Source organism: Canis lupus, chromosome 9 (assembly GCF_003254725.2).
Source record: "Canis lupus dingo isolate Sandy chromosome 9, ASM325472v2, whole genome shotgun sequence".
In the NCBI taxonomy this organism is placed as follows: domain Eukaryota; kingdom Metazoa; phylum Chordata; class Mammalia; order Carnivora; family Canidae; genus Canis; species Canis lupus.
This window is the reverse complement of record NC_064251.1, coordinates 24,919,764-24,933,100: the sequence shown is the minus strand read 5'-3', so window position 1 is coordinate 24,933,100 and position 13,337 is coordinate 24,919,764.

The following is a 13,337-nucleotide window of genomic DNA, read 5'->3' as shown; positions in this document are numbered from 1 at the left end:
TCTGTGTGTGTGTCTCTCATGAATAAATAAATAAAACCTTTTTAAAAAAAGGAGGAGGAGGAGGAGGAGGAGGAGGAGGAGGAGGAGAAGTAGAGGTGGTACCAGGGGGAGGTCCCCTGGGCTGGAATCACCTTTGGTCCTGAACTGGGGAACGTGGGCAAGGGGAGAAGCCAGGATGTCTTGTGGAGTCTATAGAAGAGGCATCAGGGTAGCGTGCAGCGGTTCTCAGCCAGAGCAAGGGTTTGTGAGCCTAAATCACTCAGGCAACCTTTAAAAAGAAAACGATATATTTATTTATTTTAGAGGGGGAGAGAGAGAGTGAGCAAGCAGAAAGGAGGGGCTGAAGGGGAGAGAGCGAGAGAGTCCCAAGCTGACTCCAAGCTAAGCACGGAGCTCAATGTGGGGCTCAGTTTCATGACCCTGAACTAAAACCAAGAGTAGGTTGCTTAAGGGACTGAGCCACCCAGGCGCCCCAGGCAAACCTTTACACTTCACATTCACCCTGAGACTAAGACACCCTCCTAGAATCTCGAGGGGTCAAGTATGGGGGGCAGGGCTTGGTAAGAATGGTGGATGAAAGGTCTCAAGGGCATCCTGAGGCTCCTTTGTCTCCTCAGCATGCCTACACCCACTCGTTGCCACTCTCCGAGGGGCCCTGCCCAGTATTTGTAGACCTGGTCTGAACGTAGGGTCCACGACTAGCTAGTCGTGTGATCTTGGATAGTCTACTTAGGCTCTCTTGGTCTGTCTCCCCTTGAAAAGAAAGAGAGTATTTTTACTTACCTCCTGAGTGAGTAAATGAGATAATGCATGTAAAATGCCTGGTACTTCTTCAGCACTCAGTCAATAGCCACAGGCACTAATTATTATCATTATTAGTGGCATTTCAAAGAGAAGAACTGGGAGCTTTTTGCCTTCTCTAAAGCAGAAGGAAAAATGAAGACTTCAGGGCTGTCACCAGCGGCTGCAGTGAGGGGTGGGCTGGAGGGGGCGGTGGGGGAGGTTGTGGGAGGATGGACTGGGAGGGGGGAGGCAGGGGCAGCGGGTGGTGGGAACAGGTGGAACCAGGAGAGTTGGTGAGCTTTTCCTGCCACCTAGCGGCTCCTTCGGGCTATGCCACCCAGCTGTCCCCTCCGGTCTGGCTGGGCAGCAGTGGGCGAGGCTGGATTTAAAATTCTGCAGCGTCTCCAGTCCTCTTCTGCTGTCCCCACTCGATGCCCAGCCCCGCGACACTCTGCCCAGAGACACATCCTCCACACCGTGCTGGCGAGTGGAACCAGACTCCCTCCAAGTGGAGGGAGAGGTTGAAGGCTTTGTTCTCTTGACTCCCAGGCAGAAGGGGGAGCAGGGGGCAGGGAGCCCTGGAGCTGGCAGAGACCACCCGCCGGCCCCACGCTGCCCCCCTGGCTGGATGACTGCCCCAGGGGAACGCCGGGCCTCCTGGACCCATCTCTGTGTCTGCCTTGGGTTTTGTTGAAGTCTATAAATATGTGCCACTGTGTGCAGAGCCTGGGTCAGGGTTCTCCCGAGCTTTCCCATCCCACCTTCTCCGGAGAATTTCGCCTTTGTCTCCCAGATGAAAGGAAGGGGACAGAGAGCTGCGGCCCAGCACCCCCCAGCCCTCACGTGAAGGGCCGGCTGGGGGGGCCTGGGAGCCAGCTCCGCCTCTGGGGCTCGTCATCTCCCTCCCCTGTGGGAGGTGCCAGCCCCTCGGAGGAGGCTGCCTGGAATGATGTCCTACTTGCATCATGTCTGGCTCCTGCTTCAAAGGCAGCTGTGCCTGTGTGGTGAGGGGCCTGAGCCCCTTGGGTGAGGGGCTCTAGGAGGAGGCTGGGGCTCCAGGGCCAGGCTTTCACAGGCTCCCTGCATCTGTCCTCCCCACCCTTGACGCCCACTTTTCCCTCTCAGGGCCTGCTGAGAGCCTCAGCTGCAACCAGGCTAGAATTGCATCATTCTTGGCTTTGTTCACAGAGCAGCAGGTGGAGGAGTGGGCCCCCCCCCCGCGGTCCATGCCCCCCCTTCCCGCTCATCTTCCACTCCCTCCTGGGTAACCGTCCTCCTTCCTCCCTTCCCAGGCTCATGGCACCCCCACCCCGGGAGTCAGTCGGGAGTTCTCTGCCCTACCCGGCTCTCAGATCCTCAGATCCTTTTCCACCCTCTCCCTGCTCCCTGGGGAGCCCCTGAGGCTCTGAGGTGAATTGGAAGCTGGGGCGGGGGGGGGGGGGGGGGGGGGTCGGGATGCAGAAATAAGCACCAGGCTGGAAACTGCCCTCATTATTTCTGCTCCCCATCCAATGGGAGGCAGATGCCACCCTCAAAAGAAACACCTGGTTGTAGCCAGGGTATGGTCTCCCAGAATTTGGGACCAGGGTTAGAAACTGTCACCTGATAAACTAAACCTAATAAATAATGAACATAAAATGAATTAACTCAGCTCTTTGTAGAAAGTACTTAACTTTTATTGATGGTTTATGTGTCTGTCAGTGCACCAAGAATGTTATACTCACATCCCAATCTTTCATCAACCCTCCGAGGGGTAGTATTACCACTCCTGGCTTATGGATGAGGAAGCTAGAGCTCAAAGGTGAGTATACCACACGGCTACTGAATGGCAGACGTGGGACTTAAACCTTGGTCTGTCTCCCTCCAGCGGGGCTCCAAGCTTCTCAAAGATGGCTGGAAATATCGGTGCTGACCAGACTGGGACTTCTTTTCCTCCCTGAAGAGAGGTTTTTGCCCAAGATAATTAAGAGACAAGACTACTGTCCTCGTATGAAGGAGAGTCAATAAGGTATATGTCAAATGACCTGGGCTGGGCCCTGTCTCCACCCCCCCTACCACTGCCCCTCTGAGGTAATGCTGTGGCTCAAGATTCTGGCCTATGTCGAGTGGAGCAATAGGAAATAAAGAGCTGGAGCTTGTCGAGGATCCAGGCTGCCAGGGAAGAGGACTTCGGGGCTGCACACATGGATCTTGCAGTCCTTCACAGGGACTCTCAGGGGTGTGTTGATAAAATAGCTTCAGGGTTTATCAATCTAGCCATTGTGACTTTGGCTAGTAGGAGTCTATTTGTTAGAGCCAGATCAGCATCTTTGGGGACAGACAGTTCTCAACCTTGCAAAGCCCAACCCCAGACTTTAGGTCTAGCCAAGCAGCAGCTGTTCCAGAAGCTCGTCGTGGGTGGCTGCTGCCACTACAGCCACCTCCTCCTTTTTGTTGTCACTTCCCAGTGGCTGCTTCATCCCTGAAGGAAAATCAGAGGGAAACAAATGCGAGGAATGGAGCCTGCCTTCACAGCCCAGGGCCAGCTCCACCACGACCTGGGAGAGGCTGGGTCAGGGTCTGGGGGACATGCTTGCTGGCTAGCACTCTTCTCAGTCTCTGGTCTCTTTCTCTTCAGACCCCCACAGACTGAAGAGACAAAGAGTTCCTTTGACCCCATGGCCCTGCCCTGTGACCCCACCCAAATCTGTCCCTCCCCTCCCTAGGCAGCCAGCAGGGCACTCACTCAACTTGGGTAGCAGACAGGGGCCACGGAACCACTGGGAGGCATGGCAGGGAAGCCAAGAGAGGCTGCAGCCAGCTGGGCGGGGAAGACCGGGAGTGCGTGGGGAGTGGCCACCAGACCCCCTGAGAGGATGGGTGGCCCAGGAAGAGGGGCTGCCAGGACTGCTGGCTGCAGTCCCAGGAGCCAAGCAGCAAATGCTCCATAGGGCCACAGGGTGTGAGGACTGGGGGAGTCCAACCTCGGCCCCAAGCCGGGCTGCCCATGAGCTCAGGGCCTCCCCGGCCTGCATTCCTGCCTCCCTCCTCCCAGCATGTCCCCCACACCCAGCCTATAAAGCCCCCTTTGTCTGGGCCAACTGAGGATCTTAACTGGCCCCATCTCAGCTTCCCGCCCTCTGCCCCCTCACCCTCTGGCGCCCAACAAAGAGGCCAGGATGCAGTGAGAAGTGGTGAAACCCTGAACCTTCTTCATACCAGCCTGGGCACTGGCCCAGGGGGTTTAGACAGCCAGCCCCGGCACACCAACACTCCCACCCTGCTACCCGCCTCAGGGCAGGTTGGTTCCCACCCCTGTCCACTCTGGACTCCACACTCCTGGGCAGCATGCCTGCCTCTCACATGCCTACTCATGTGATATCGCCCTCAGTTTGGCGCTGCCCTGTGAGGGGCAGGACAGAGGGGCAGGTGGCCTTCAGGAGCCACCTCCGATGGGGGAGGCAGTCTCTTTGCCACCTCTTTGGTCTTTACCGGAGTAGGTGGTCCCACTGCCACAAGTCAGGTACCTGGCTGGCATCTGGGGCATCAGGTGACCCTAATCCGGCAGTGGGTAAACAGTTGGGCCCCTCCCCCTGCTTGGCATATGCCTAGGGCATAAGCAAACGGTAGGCGACAGGAATCTCCATCAAGGACCTCAGAACACATTTGAATAGAGGCTGGATCCTGGCAACAGGGAGTGGCACCCCACCATCCCCTGTCCTCACAAGGTCACAGGATCCAGACCCCTGCTCACAGGGTGGGGGCCAGTGCTGTGTCTCCCTGTGTCCCAGCCTCAGTGGGTGTCTCTGACCTGCTCTCAGGTCACCCCTGAGGAGGGGCATCGGCCTGGGAGACAGTGGTCTGGGCGTGGGGGGGGGGCATCTCTGTCACCAAGCTGCTGCGTGACCTGGGGCAAACCTTTCTGTGCCCCCTCCCCCGCCCCCGTGAAATGAGGGGGCGGGGCCCTTCTAACTCCTAAGTCTTCCCTCGGAGGGTGTCCAAGGAGTGCTGGCAGGGATGAGCCCCTGGGCGGCAGCGGGTGTGCATTACGTGCGAGTGTGCCCGGTGTGCGCGCGCGTGTGTGAGCGCGGCGCCTCCACCCGCGGGTGGGAGGGCAGGGGGGGCGGGGCCTGCGCGGCGGGGCGGGGCGGGGCGGGGCGGGGCGGGGCGGGGGGCCAGGCGGCTGACAAGCGGCGCTCCTCGCGCTGGGCGGTCGCCGCCGGGTCGCCGCACCGACAGGGCGCATGGAGGGGCCGCCGCCCCCGGCGCCCCCCGGGGCCGGCGCGGCGAGGACTGCGTAGCCGGCAGCAGCATGGAGCAGGTCGGCGGGCGCGGGGCGCGGGGGCGGGCCCGGGAGCGCAGGGCGGGGGCGACCGCGGGGGACAGGGGGGCGCGCCGCGGGGGTGGGGGCGCCGAGCCCCGCGGGAGCTCTGGGGGCGGGTGGGCCGGTGTGTCACGGAGCTGAGGGCTGCACACACGCACACACGCGCGCACACGCTGACACGGGGAGGCGCGCACACAGGCCGCGCAGCTGCCGCCCTCCCCGCCCGGGAGAGCGCCCGCGCGGAGAAGCCCCCTCCCCACTCGTAAGGTCTCGGCCCTGCGGGGATCCTAGGCCTGAGGGGGCTCCTGGCCCTGCGGAATGAGGGAGTGACAGGAGGCGGGGTAGCTCTCCCGTGCCAACTACCGCCGATCCCCTAGTGAGACCTCCCGACACAACCGACACAACCGTCTCCCTCCCCCACCTACACACGGAGGGGCTTCTCCCCGCCAGGCTCCCCTCCTCCCCCAGTTATAGCAGCTGTAGCAGCTGCTGCCACCATTTCATGGCAGTGAAAAGATGGGGTGGGCTGGGCAGCTTCTCCTTATGCCCCCCAAATGCAGACCTGCGGCCCCAGCTGGGCCCTGGGGGCTGTCTTTCCTTTACATAGGCTCCATCAGAAGGGGGCAGGGGGGAAGGCCCCCTCAGGTTGGAGCTCCTCACTCCCTCCAGGGAGCTCAGCAGGTAGACAAGGGGGGCTGGTCCCCTTAAGTGAGTGAGGGGGGCCTCTATCCTGCTCTAAGAGGAGCAGCAGCCTGGGCAGGAGTCAGGGGGCTTCTCTAGAGATTGTCTTACTCCCTTCACCATCCTGACTTGGTGGGAGGTCTTGGGGTGGGGTCTGGAGTGGTGGGATTTTCTGTTCCTGGGCGTGCCTTTAAAGCGCTGGGCTTATCCACACTCCAGGGCTCTTTGGGGCTGCTCTGCCTAAAGCAGTGGCCTGGAGCCCTGGGCTGTGAGACCCCCTCCCGTCCAGACTGAGGCAGGCCCCAGGAACCTCTGGCAGAGGGGTTCTTAGTTTGTCTCCGATTGTGATGAGGAGGGTGGAGAGGAGGGGTGGAGGGTTGAGGAGTTGGGAGTTGGGGGTGGGGGGTGGAGATCCTAAGTTCTGGGGAGGCATGAAGTGCTCTGGGCATCTTCCCTGGCCTGGGTGTGATGTTTGGAGCAGAGCTGTGGGCTGGTCTAGTCTCCAGGCCTGTTTGGCATCTTGGTTGTTAATTTAAATGGCCAGTGGCAGCACCAGGCCTGGCAGGGGGAAGGGGACTTCATTCGTCATTATCTACTGTTGCTGTCATTACTGACTCTACCCTTAGCTCCCCTCTGAGTGCAAACAAGTGGGGATTGGGGGTCAGTACTAAATGCCACTGAATTGTTTACATTAAGATAGTTAATTTTATGCTATATGAATTTCACCTCAATTTTTAAAAAAAGGAGGAGGAGGGCTAGGGACCATCATTATTTTCTGCCTACAGGATCGTAAAGGCATCTCATTGAGAGTGCAGCTAGTTAGGCCTGAATTGCTCCTAAAAGCTACCCCCCATCAGCCTTCTGAACCTCTTCTAGGGGTCAGCTGTGTTCTCTTTCCCAGAAGAGAGAGCCTGGCTCCCTTGTGCCCTGGCTTTGTGGAGGGGAGGAGAGAGTTGGAAGAGAGTAGGGCATTGGGCTCCTGGCTGCCCCCATCAAAGGGACACAGGGACGTCTTGGATATCTGTCCTTTCTCTGGGCTGCTGTGAGATCCCTGACAGCTGTGCTGTGTGGTGGCTTTCCAGGTCCTTTCTAGGTGTCCTCTGCCACCTTTCTAGGTGACACCTCTGCCAAGCAGCAGTCAGCCTGTCTGCTGGACTGAGAGACACGCCCCCCTCACCCCCCCCACCCCCAGATGGGAAACTGATGTTCAGCACAACCAGGGATGTGCCCAGGATGATGTTAATGTCTTAAGGCAGCCTCAGCCCTGCTGGCCCTGTGGGTGTCACTGGCTTTCTGGATGTGCCAGAAGCATGGTGTGTATGGGGTGCTTCTGAAATCAGAGCTTCTTTCACCACACCAGGGGAAGCTCCTATTTTAAGTTTCCCATGTGCTGAGCCCTCTTGTAAAGCAAAGAATCCTTTTATAGTGCAAGAACCGCCCCAATGTGTCTGTGTGGTATGTGTGGATTTTGGCATGTAGGGTTTCTTAAAGGGGAGCATGCCTGGAATCTCTCACAGGGGCTGGAATTGCCAGGTGGGGTGGGTGCCAGGACAGAGGGGCTTGCCCCCTGAGGTCGGTGCCCTGCCCCTCGTTTCTCCCCATCTAACTCTCCTCTCCCTCCCAGGGCTGGCTCAGAGCCAGACAGAGGAGAGGGAGCAGCTGCTGGGGATTTCCAGAGCTTCCAGGGGGAGGTGGGAGCTCCCCTTCCCCTCCTCCTTTACCCCGCCCCTCTCTCTTTCTCTTCCTTCCCTCCATGTTTCCCTCCTCTCCCCTCCTCTCTCTTTTCCTCCTGTCCCCTTGCCCACCTCCCCCCAGAAGGGCAAAATGCAGACAGGGAGGAGAGGGGGCAAGGGAGCTCCTGTGTGCAGAATGCACAGGGGTTTGGTACAGCTAGGCACACTCTGCGGGCCTGTGGCAAAAGCAAGACTCCAGGCCAGTTTCTGGAAGACCTGCTTCATGGGGCAACAGTGTGGCATCAGACTTCACCAAGTTACTTAACGTTTCTGAGCTTGTTTCCTCGTTTATACAGTGGGGCCAATAATACTGACCTTATAGTGTTGTCATGGGGAATAAATGAAACAATGTTTGTAAAAAGCTTGGCACACAGTAGGTACTCAACACATTAACACATCTTTGTGATGTGTTAGGTGATGTCATGGTCCTCAGAAGTCATCTGCTAGTCTTATACACACAGTCCAGGCCACCAGGTGCTCAATCACCCAGTGTCCCACAGTTGGGAGCCTGCAGGGTGAGACCCCAGCTCCAGGCCTCTTCCTCTTCCCGAGTCATAACAGAAATGGTTCCCCTGAGGGGCTACCAGTGGAGGATGGTAGGACTGAATATCTTACACTCATCCCCTACCCTGACACCAGGGTTTTACTGGGCGTGGTTTGTTTGCCCGGCTGCCAGTCTGGAGAAGCTGCAGCTTCTTGCTCCCACCCCCAGGCCAGCTGTCCAGAGGTTGCTGGGCTGGGTTCCCAGCTGTCTGGCAGGTTACCAATGCCCTGTGGCTCCAGGCAGGCTAGGGGTCTGTAGCCTCCCTCCCAGAGGGGAGTTCAGATGGGATTCCTCTCCTGTAAGATTCCTGAGCGACCTGGCAGCAGGGAGGAGGGTGGGGACTGGTATCTTCTTGAGTGGACCCTTGCCCCCCCCACACACACACAACATCAAAGACGCCCAACAAGGTCCACTTTGTGGGATGCCTGGGGTTTCTGCCAGAACTTGGGCCCCATGCCCTCCCCAGCTCTCCATTTCAGACCTCCCTCCTCTGCCACTTGAGAGCCATCAAGGTCTAGGCCATGCACTGCTTCCCAGGGCCCCTGCCTTCTGCCCTCATTATGGGAGACCTGTCCTGTGTTCCTTGGTACTCTGCTTGCACTACATGACAGCACCATCCAGGCCATCCTTTGCTGTTTGTTGCTTTCCCTGGAATCTGAACCCCAAGAGGGCAGGCACATCAACAGCCCCCATCACAGCACCTGCCAGTTTGCATGTAATCAACACTTAATAAATCTCTTTTGACTTGAATAAACCAGGCCCACACTTGGTTTAGAGATGAAAATTTAAGTAAGGATGGGTTGCTTTCAAGGGACAAGCAGAGACAAGCTGGGGTCTAAAAGCCAGAGAAACACGAACAGGCCTCTTAGCGATCCCCTCTAGTCCTGCCCTTCCACTGTTCTCCACCAGAGGGTGCTCTTTTCCCTCTGGTGGAAGAGCCCAAGCTGTTGTCCAGGGTCATGGCCACCGGTCCTATAACCCACCTTCCACCTACTGTTTCTCCCTTTCAGCTCCCCAGGTGCTTTGAATCCATTATCAAGTGTGAGCCCCCAATAAGGCAGGAAGAGAAGGCCTTATTGTTCTCATCTTGCAGAGGGTGAAACAGGTTCAGAGAATGTCTTTTTCCTCAAAGACATCCAGCAACCAGGTGAGCAGGATAGGAACCCAAACCCAGGCCTTTGGATTCTTGGGTTCAGTGCTCCTTGATGACACCATAAAACTAGCTGGCTCTTGGGCCAGGCCTGATCCTGGCCTTGGATGGCTCTGATCTGAGGACTTTTCCCTGACCTCCCTCACACTCCTCGTCCTACCTGGAGTTGGGGAACACAGGTTCTTCCTCTGGAGCCCTAGATTCTGCTGCTTCTTCCTTAGCTCCACTCATCACCCCTTCCCGTGGCTCTCCTGCCCCATGTCTCCCCCATAACTCACCTGTGCTGCTAACTTTTTTTAACAGGCCCCTTACCCCATCTTCACCCCCTTGCTCTTCCTCACTGTATAATCTGGCCTCTGCCTCCAATTCCCTGAAAGTATCCTCTCTGCCCAATAGAGCACCACTTCCTCTGGCCACCTGCTTTCTCACAGTCCTCTCTGTCCTCTTCATGGCCTCTTCCTTTCCCACCTGCCCTCAAAGATGGGTGCTCCTCAGCTCCTGTCTCATATTCAGTCCCGTGTCTGTATTGCCCTTGGAGAGTCTGAACCACACTCCTGGATCTACTGATGACTTCCAAAGCCATGTCTCCAGTTCAGGCCTCTCTTCCGAGAGACAGACCCACAGTTTAAGCTGTTAATTGCTACTCCCAACTGGCAATACAGCCTATGGGTTACGTGTGTGGACTCTGGAGCCCAAATGCCTGGATTCAAATCCCGGGTGGACTTGGGTAAGATACTCAAAGCTCTCTGGGCCACAGTTTCCTTATCCATAAAATAAGGATTATATCTATTTTGAAGCTCCTTTGTAAGGCTGAATTGGGAGAATACATATATACATACAAAGGATTTACAGGGTCTGGCATGCCCTTCTCCCTGAAAGCACTCCAGATTTTTCCATCTCCTTCCTGCAACACCAGTTGGTCACCAAGTCTGGGGGGCCTCTGATGTTTCTTGGCCCTGCCCATGTGCAGTGTCTTCCCCCACTCCTGCCCACAGTCCTCATCTCCTCCCTTACTGTGCCACGTCTCCGCTTAAATCCCCCCCCCAGGCTAGAATCTAAGTTCGTCAGGCCAGTCACTCCATCGGCATATCCCCGCCCACATTTCCTTCCTCATCTCTCCATGCTTCCTGCCCACATATGTACCCTCCTTACCCTCTGCTTGGCTCCAGCCACACCACTAGAGTCTGCTTTCTCCTGCCTCCCTATGATAGTCCTTTTTACTAGAGTGCTTCTCCCCCCATCCCACCCCCACCTCACCCCCACCTCACCCACGAAGCCCTAAAAAGCTCAAAAAGCTCAAGGCCACCTCATTCTGGAAGCCTTCCTCTGCTTCTCTGGACTTCCATTGCTCCCTTTCAGAGATCTCACTCTAGGGTCAGGACGGGTAAGACTAAGACCCCTCAAGGAAAAGAGCTAGCTAGGTCTTATCTCCATATCCCCAGGGGCAACCTCCACTCCCTCATCCCTTTTATATATTAGGATTCTCTCTCCTCTCCTTTTTTTTTTTTTTTTAAGATTTTATTTATTTATTCATGAGAGACACAGGGAGAGAGACAGAGACATAGGCAGAGGGAGAAGCAGACTCCATGCAGGAGCCTGGGGACTCCATGCAAGAGCCTGACATGGGACACAATCCCAGGTCTCCAGGATCAGGCCCTGGGCTGAAGGGGGTGCTAAACCACTGAGCCACCCGGGCTGCCCTATATTAGGATTCTCAATAAGCATTTGTGAACAGAGGAAGGTACTGGGCTGGGGGAGAAGCTTAGAAAGAGGGGCAGTATAAGGAGGGTTCTCAGTGAGGGACCCCCTCCACCCATGTTGGGGTCTACTTCCAGAACCCCCAGGGAAAGAGTGTGCCAGGAATATAGTGGATTTCAGGGTGGGTGGTGGAACCAGGGAGTGAGACCCAAGGATCCTGAGGAAAAGGATGGGAGGAAGAGGGGCTGGAGAAGATGGATGGGGGAGGGCCAGGACAGGATGGGGTGCAGGTCAAGGTGCAGGAAGAGGTGGGAAGGGCAGCAGGGTGGGGGAAGAGCGCACTTTCTGGGAAGTGGGAGAGGGTGGGGGAGGTTAGCGCAGTGCATTGTGGAGGGAGGAATTCATCTGCTGGCCGGTGTGAGCTCATTTCCTCTCACTGCCTCCCGCAGTGTCTGAGGGCATCAGGCTCTGGAAAAAGTGAGCCAGGGGCACCCCAGCGGCCACCACCCTCTCCCCCTCCCCCACAGCCACATTCAGTCTGGATCCCAGGTGCCACTGCTTCCCCCTTACATAGACAGCCCATTTGTTCTGCAAGGAGAGGACCCCCGCACCAGGGTGGCAGCAAGCCTTGGACCACTGGAGCTACAGGGCAGAGGGAGGTAGAAACAGGAACCTTGTTGAGAACCCAGTGAGACAATATAGGCAGGATGATTGGTTACAGTTAGATAGCAGAAGGACTTCTCAGAAGTGGACATGCGATCTTGATGAAGAGAGGTGGAGAAGGAAGAGGAATCAAGGAGTGCCCTTCCATCATTCTAAAAGCATCCCTTTCCATGGACTTCTGGGGCACTTAAATCAAATAAAACATAAGATTTAAAAACAAGTCACTATGTCCTTCCTCAGGTTCACAGGAGTTAGGAACAGCATAGTTGGTGTCTGGGCCTCTCTCTCTGCTCCAGGACCCAAGTCCCTTGTCCTGGGGGAACTTGGGGCTGGTGATGGTGGTGCAGTAAGCAGGTTTTATGAGGTCTTCTTGCCCCAGAGGGGGTGAGTGATTCCAATTGGTAGAGTCTGCCTTCCACTTTCGTTGCCTGCCTTATCCAAATCCTATTCCTACTTATCTGTTGCCTCTGCCTTCTTCTCTTCATAATCTGGGTGAAGGAATACAGGAGCCCTTTAAAACTGCAAGAAGGCGGGACACCTAGGTGGCTCAGTGGGGGACACCTAAGTGGCTCAATGGTTGAGCGCCTGCCTTTGGCTCAGGGCATGATCCCAGATTCTGGGATGGAGTTCCACATTGGGCTTCCTTGCATGGGGCCTGCTTCTCCCTCTGCCTGTGTCTCTGCCTCTCTGTGTGTGTGTCTCATGAATAAAATAAAATCTTAAAAAAAAAAAAAAACAAAACTGCAAGAAGGCATGGGAAAGAGGTAAGCGTAGGCTGTAGAGAGTGAGAGGGATGTCAGTTAGATGGCAGAAAGAACTTTCTCAGCAGAAACAAAGAACGGAGGGACTATCTCTTCCTGGATCCTCAGGAGATGTCCTGCTTGGGGGGAAGGGAATGAGGAACTGGCTCAGGACTCCAGTGGCTCTTTGGTCCCAGCTTGAAATGAACCCCTAAAGGAAGGCTGTGGGGAGCTTGTGACTGGGAGGCCTGGGGCCTTCTCTGTTCTCACTGCTGTCCAGCACCGAGCAGATCTTTGGGCTGGTCCAGAGGCCTGAGCCCCAGGCTGCTGGCTGGGGGTTTGAAGGGCTTTGGCACCTGCCAGCCTCTTTCTTCCAGCCTCTCTGCCTCTGCCTCCTTGAGGTCCTGGGCTGAGACTTTGCCTGGGAGGGAGGCCCTAGATAGAGGGGCCTGGAGCTCCTGAAAGCTCCCTCCCACCCCCACCCCCATGGGCATCACTGTCCCATGTCTGTCCTTGTCTCCATGAGTGTCTGGATGGAAGGCTCCCTAAGCCTCTTGCTGCCTTTCCCTCTCTTCAATCCTGGGTCTCTTTATCTCTCTCTGACTTTCTCTGCTGCTCTCTACCCTGTCTGGATCTTGTCTCTGCCTCTTTCATGCTTTCCGTGTCTCAGTCTTTGTTCCTGGCTGTGTTTCTCTCCGCTTCCCTCTCCCTTCCTCCCTCTTACCCTCTCTCTCCCTGTGCTAGTTCTGGGTTCGGTGCCCTTGGCCTCTTTCCTCGGCCGGCCAGGATCGCCATCTATCTGGGCCGGGTCCCGGGAGGCCAGCCCAAGTTGTCTCCCTGAGACCACCTCTGTTCCCCAGGCTGAACTGCCCTCCAGCTCCGCTGCCAGCGCAAACCCCTGCCTGAGCCCCGGTTACCAGTCAGCTGCCCTGGGGAGAGGCGGCGGGTGCGCCCCATCGGGAGCGCACGGGGAGGAGCGAAGGGGCTGGCCCGGTGGGGGGGGCCCTCGGCGCTCGGCCCCGCCCCCTCCGGCCCCGCCCCT